This window comes from Euprymna scolopes, chromosome 11, assembly GCF_053919585.1.
Source record: "Euprymna scolopes isolate OS-2025 chromosome 11, ASM5391958v1, whole genome shotgun sequence".
NCBI lineage: Eukaryota > Metazoa > Mollusca > Cephalopoda > Sepiida > Sepiolidae > Euprymna > Euprymna scolopes.
In genome coordinates this window covers 14575447-14582137 of record NC_136492.1, presented here as the reverse complement: position 1 = coordinate 14582137, position 6691 = coordinate 14575447, and the positions used below count along the sequence as shown (strand labels likewise).

Below are 6691 nucleotides of genomic sequence, written 5' to 3'. Positions count from 1 at the left end.
ACTATAACAACCAAGATAAGGAAGTCAGTCCGACAATCTCAATAAATAAAAGACACACAGATGTTAGAATCTTCCATTAAAGCTCTGTTCTTTTTTTATCTTTCAAACCCTGAGATAGTAAAGACACTGAAAAATAAGATTAGTTTCCCCATTTGACCATTTTTTTTTCTCAATTGGTTCAAGCTGGAGATGGGGCATTCTACCGGATGCAAACCATAAACTCGCTATCTAATATATTCCAACTGAAATATTGTTAACACCTTTATCGCCCCTTTAAAGGGCATTGCTTGAATGATTCTTTCACTTGGGTCACTGGGTATATTTAATAGATCATTTTTTTTAAATTCTTTTTCATGGCCCCAGTTTATCCTATAATTACAGGAATCATAGCGATTATAAGATTCCAGTTTCTTTTTATGCTGTACATAAGACTTTGGTATTTTATAATCTTTTCCCTCGGCTCTGTTTGACTCAGCATTATTAGGGACACTAATTTCAACTACGTTTTTTTTTTCTTTTTTTTTCTTGCCCCCTATCGCTATGTCAGGCTTATAGGTCCGTGTTTTGGGCACGTAGCTGTAAGAATTGCATCGTCATAGTAGATGGTGTATGACTTATTTCCAACTTTTTTGTCTGGTAAACATATTCCCAGAACGTTCTGCTGTATTCTATATTCAACATTTTACATTATATATTTTACTTTTTACAAATCATCCTGTAGAAATATTTACACACTTCTTTGTGCGTCCCCCAGCATTAAAATCATCTCCTCGTCATAATTGAGCAATCCACTCTTTAGCTAGTCCACAAATCCTTCCTTAGTGTATTCAACTAGAAATTCAACTTGAAAGCACACTGTTGGTTGCCACATTCTTCCGGTTTTATTTCACAATAGATATTCTTGTTTTTTTTTTCCTGCGACACTGGCAGCTATTTCTGGAACAAAGTGGTTTTCTGATTATGTTTTTATCTGCAAGAGAATCTTGTCGAAATTGTTTGGCCATTTTCGTGATGGAGGTTTTATTCTGGTTCTTATTTCATTACGCTGGTGCACTTATACGGCATAATCACGTTGACACACCGGTTCCCGTCAGATCACCGAAGATAAGCAACGTTGAGCCTGGTCATTACTAAAATGGGCGACCAATTTGGGAAGTTCAGGTGCTGTATGTAGGAGGACGTCGACACCTCCCTGCAAAAAGTTGCAAAAACCTAACGTCGTCATCTCCCCTAACGGGGATATACATGCAACTGGGGACCGCTTGTGAATTTCACACTCCCATGAAACTTCCTCCTTCGGAGGAAACCGATTAAACCCTAAATAGTAAACACACACATGTTGGTGCACCATTATAAGATATTAATTTAAGGAGCTCATCAAATATTGCACTGTGCTCACGATAGTAGCAAGAATCTGATGAGGCCCATACCGCCTGCTTTTCTGGGCAGATACAGCTTAGACAGCCATAGGTTTCTGTATGTTATTCTGTGCAGTGTCAACATTTTCCGCGTTTTAGTGTCTAGTCTGCTTATGTCTCTTTGTGGTCAGTTAACAACGCCTAAGTTGTATGTTGTCACAGGTATATCTAGTTAGTTAATTGAAATTACCTTGTTTTTGTTTGTAAGTTATGTTTTATTTATCTTTTTTACACGCCGTATATATTCTTTGCCTATTTTTCTCTCATCTTGAATTGAACAATTCTATTCTATGCTGCGGCATTTGTATTTTTCTTCTTATGTTGGTGGTGCCAGTATTTTCGTCTAGCTGTATATTTTCTGGTTGGAACTTCTTCTCAGCTTTAATGTGCCACTTTGGACATTTGTCCAAACCAACTACCATTCCAGTATCTCTGAAGAACTTATGTACGACCTGCAAAAATCGACTTACTTAAATCAGCGTCCGTGTTGGCATGCAGAATGAGGTCAGTCATGAATAGCAGATGGTTTATTCTTTTGGTTTGACTTTGTTTGCGGGCCTGGCTACAAATTTTAGGCATTCCGGTTTTTATTGAGAAAATTACTTAACGAAATCTATCGCCAGACAGAAGAATAAAATAGATAGGCTATGCACTTGCGACATTTTTATTCTGATCTTGACGTCAGGGATTTTTTTATAGTTTTGTTAGTGTGATTTAATATCATGATTGTTTGCCACATTTTTATTATTGCAGTAGTATTATTAGTAGGATAAGGGAGAGGAGGCGTAGTAGTAGTAGTAGTAAGAGGAGGAAGAGTGGGCGTAGTAGTAGTTGTAAAGAGGAGAAGTAATAGTAGTAGCAAGAAGAGGAAGCATAGTAGTAGTAGTAGTAGTAGGAGTAGGAGGAGGATAGTGCGCAAGCAAACAAGCAAACAACCAAGAACGACAGAGTTTTAGTATTATATATAGATAACTCTATGCATCGTGTATAAATCAAGGCATCGCAGCATCCACGTGTGAGGAACATTATCATTGCATTTTGGTAATCAATCCATTCTTAGGTTCCGCTGCCTTCTTCTTACATTCCTTAGGTATGGTTTTATCAACCAACAACAGGTCGTTAGTGCCTAAACACTTGCTTCTGCACCCAGCTTTTTCTTTACTTATATATGCGCCAAAAGAGAAGTGTTCATTCATACTGTCAGCAATCAAATTAGTGAAAAGCTTATAGATTGTATCTATTTACTATGCCTCCCCACTATGACACCATGGTCGTTTTTTAACGTGGAGAAAAGGTACAAAAATAAAAAAAAAATGTCTCAGTCGTGATGGACTGCTCCTCTACCGAAAGAGAACAAGAAATGGAAGTGCAGCATCTGAAGAACAGATGGTATTTATTTGCTCCCCCACCGAGCAAATTAGGCACAAGGCCGATTTTTAATGTGAGGAGTGAAGGGGAAATGGGGACCAACTCCCCGGGGAGTAGGGGAGGTGGATAGTGACAATTGGTATGAAGGGTTGCCCCTACATTGACCAAGGTCTTATATGTGGAGTTGCCCCCACATATGGTCTTTGCTTGCAGTATCTGCCGGAACAGATGGTATTTATTTGCTCCCCCACCGAGCAAATTAGGCACAAGGCCGATTTTTAATGTGAGGAGTGAAGGGGAAATGGGGACCAACTCCCTGGGGAGTAGGGGAGCTGGATAGTGACAATTGGTATGAAGGGTTGCCCCTACATTGACCAAGGTCTTATATGTAGGGTTGCCCCCACATATGGTCTTTGCTTGCAGTATCTGCCGGAACAGATGGTATTTATTTGCTCCCCCACCGAGCAAATTAGGCACAAGGCCAATTTTTATGTGAGAAGTGAAGGGAGGGGGAAGGAAAAAACGGGGACCAGCTCCCGAGAGGTGGGAAATGGGAGCTGGTTAAAGGTCAGGCATGTGGGGTTGCCCCCACATCTGGTCTTTGCTAGTCATAGCTAGTCATAGCTTGCAGCATCTGCCGGAACAGATGGTATTTATTTGCTCCCCCACCGAGCAAATTAGGCACAAGGCCGATTTTTAATGTGAGGAGTGAAGGGGAAATGGGGACCAACTCCCCGGGGAGTAGGGGAGCTGGATAGTGACAATTGGTATGAAGGGTTGCCCCTACATTGACCAAGGTCTTATATGTGGGGTTGCCCCCACATATGGTCTTTGCTTGCAGTATCTGCCGGAACAGATGGTATTTATTTGCTCCCCCACCGAGCAAATTAGGCACAAGGCCGATTTTTAATGTGAGGAGTGAAGGGGGGGGGGAAGGGGAAAAGGGGACCAGCTCCCGAGAGGTGGGAAATGGGAGCTGGTTAAAGGTCAGGCATGTGGGGTTGCCCCCGCATCTGGTCTTTGCTAGTCATAGCTAGTCATAGCTTGCAGTATCTGCCGGAACAGATGGTATTTATTTGCTCCCCCACTGAGCAAATTAGGCACAAGGCCGTTTTTAATGTGAGGTAAAAACCAGCTCCCCTAAAAGTAGGCAAAAAGTGGGCACTCTGGTTACAAAAAATAATAATTGTCCCAGTATAGAGGGTTTTCCCTCCATTGACTGGTACAAATTATCTTAAGTGCAGCATCTGCCGGAACAGATGGTATTTATTTGCTCCCCCACCGAGCAAATTAGGCACAAGGCCAATTTTTAATGTGAGGAGTGAAGGGAGGGGGAAGGAAAAAAGGGGACCAGCTCCCGAGAGGTGGGAGATGGGAGCTGGTTAAAGGTCAGGCATGTGGGGTTGCCCCCACATCTGGTCTTTGCTAGTCATAGCTAGTCATAGCTTGCAGTATCTGCCGGAACAGATGGTGTTTATTTGCTCCCCCACTGAGAAAATTAGGCACAAGGCCGTTTTTAATGTGAGGTTAAAACCAGCTCCCCTAAAAGTAGGCAAAAAGGGGGCACTCTGGTTACCAAAAATAATAATTGTCCCAGTATAGAGGGTTTCCCCTCCATTGACTGGTACAAATTATCTTAAGTGCAGCATCTGCCGGAACAGATGGTATTTATTTGCTCCCCCACTGAGCAAATTAGGCACAAGGCCGTTTTTAATGTGAGGTTAAAACCAGCTCCCCATAAAAGTAGGCAAAAAAGGGGGCACTCTGGTTACCAAAAATAATAATTGTCCCAGTATAGAGGGTTTCCCCTCCATTGACTGGTACAAATTATCTTAAGTGCAGCATCTGCCGGAACAGATGGTATTTATTTGCTCCCCCACTGAGCAAATTAGGCACAAGGCCGTTTTTAATGTGAGGTTAAAACCAGCTCCCCTAAAAGTAGGCAAAAAAGGGGGCGTTCTGGTTACCAAAAATAATAATTGTCCCAGTATAGAGGGTTTCCCCTCCATTGACTGGTACAAATTATCTTAAGTGCAGCATCTGCCGGAACAGATGGTATTTATTTGCTCCCCCACTGAGCAAATTAGGCACAAGGCCGTTTTTAATGTGAGGTAAAAACCAGTTCCCCAAAAAGGGAGCACTCTGGTTTTCCAAAATAATAAATGTCCCAGTATAGAGGGTTTCCCCTCCATTGACTGGTACAAATTATCTTAAGTGCAGCATCTGCCGGAACAGATGGTATTTATTTGCTCCCCCACTGAGCAAATTAGGCACAAGGCCGTTTTTAATGTGAGGTAAAAACCAGCTCCCCTAAAAGTAGGCAAAAAGGGGGCACTCTGGTTACCAAAAATAATAATTGTCCCAGTATAGAGGGTTTCCCCTCCATTGACTGGTACAAATTATCTTAAGTGCAGCATCTGCCGGAACAGATGGTATTTATTTGTTCCCCCACTGAGCAAATTAGGCACAAGGCCGTTTTTAATGTGAGGTTAAAACCAGCTCCCCTAAAAGTAGGCAAAAAAGGGGGCACTCTGGTTACCAAAAATAATAATTGTCCCAGTATAGAGGGTTTCCCCTCCATTGACTGGTACAAATTATCTTAAGTGCAGCATCTGCCGGAACAGATGGTATTTATTTGCTCCCCCACTGACCAAATAAGGCACAAGGCCGTTTTTAATGTGAGGTAAAACCCAGCTCCCCTAAAAGTAGGCAAAAAGGGGGCACTCTGGTTACCAAAAATAATAATTGTCCCAGTATAGAGGGTTTCCCCTCCATTGACTGGTACAAATTATCTTAAGTGCAGCATCTGCCGGAACAGATGGTATTTATTTGCTCCCCCACTGAGCAAATTAGGCACAAGGCCGTTTTTAATGTGAGGTAAAAACCAGCTCCCCTAAAAGTAGGCAAAAAGGGGGCACTCTGGTTACCAAAAATAATAATTGTCCCAGTATAGAGGGTTTCCCCTCCATTGACTGGTACAAATTATCTTAAGTGCAGCATCTGCCGGAACAGATGGTATTTATTTGCTCCCCCACTGAGCAAATTAGGCACAAGGCCGTTTTTAATGTGAGGTAAAAACCAGCTCCCCTAAAAGTAGGCAAAAAGTGGGCACTCTGGTTACAAAAAATAATAATTGTCCCAGTATAGAGGGTTTTCCCTCCATTGACTGGTACAAATTATCTTAAGTGCAGCATCTGCCGGAACAGATGGTATTTATTTGCTCCCCCACTGACCAAATTAGGCACAAGGCCGTTTTTAATGTGAGGTAAAACCCAGCTCCCCTAAAAGTAGGCAAAAAGGGGGCACTCTGGTTACCAAAAATAATAATTGTCCCAGTATAGAGGGTTTCCCCTCCATTGACTGGTACAAATTATCTTAAGTGCAGCATCTGCTGGAACAGATGGTATTTATTTGCTCCCCCACCGAGCAAATTAGGCACAAGGCCAATTTTTTATGTGAGGAGTGAAGGGAGGGGGAAGGGAAAAAGGGGACCAGCTCCCGAGAGGTGGGAAATGGGAGCTGGTTAATGGTCAGGCATGTGGGGTTGCCCCCACATCCGGTCTTTGCTAGTCATAGCTAGTCATAGCCAGTCATAGCTTGCAGTATCTGCCGGAACAGATGGTATTTATTTGCTCCCCCACCGAGCAAATTAGGAACAAGGCCGATTTTTAATGTGGGGAGTGAAGGGAGGGGGAAGGGAAAAAGGGGACCAGCTCCCGAGTGGTGGGAAATGGGAGCTGGTTAAAGGTCAGGCATGTGGGGTTGCCCCCACATCTGGTCTTTGCTAGTCATAGCTAGTCATAGCTTGCAGCATCTGCCGGAACAGATGGTGTTTATTTGCTCCCCCACCGAGCAAATTAGGCACAAGGCCGATTTTTAATGTGAGGAGTGAAGGGAGGGGGATG

The 6691-nt window shown here is 42.8% G+C and overlaps 1 pseudogene; it reads left to right on the top strand.

Annotated features, from left to right (window-relative positions):
• The first annotated feature begins 1054 nt into the window (after positions 1-1054).
• On the top strand, positions 1055-1173 carry LOC145288443 (5S ribosomal RNA; annotated as a pseudogene).
• The last annotated feature ends 5518 nt before the right edge of the window (positions 1174-6691 follow it).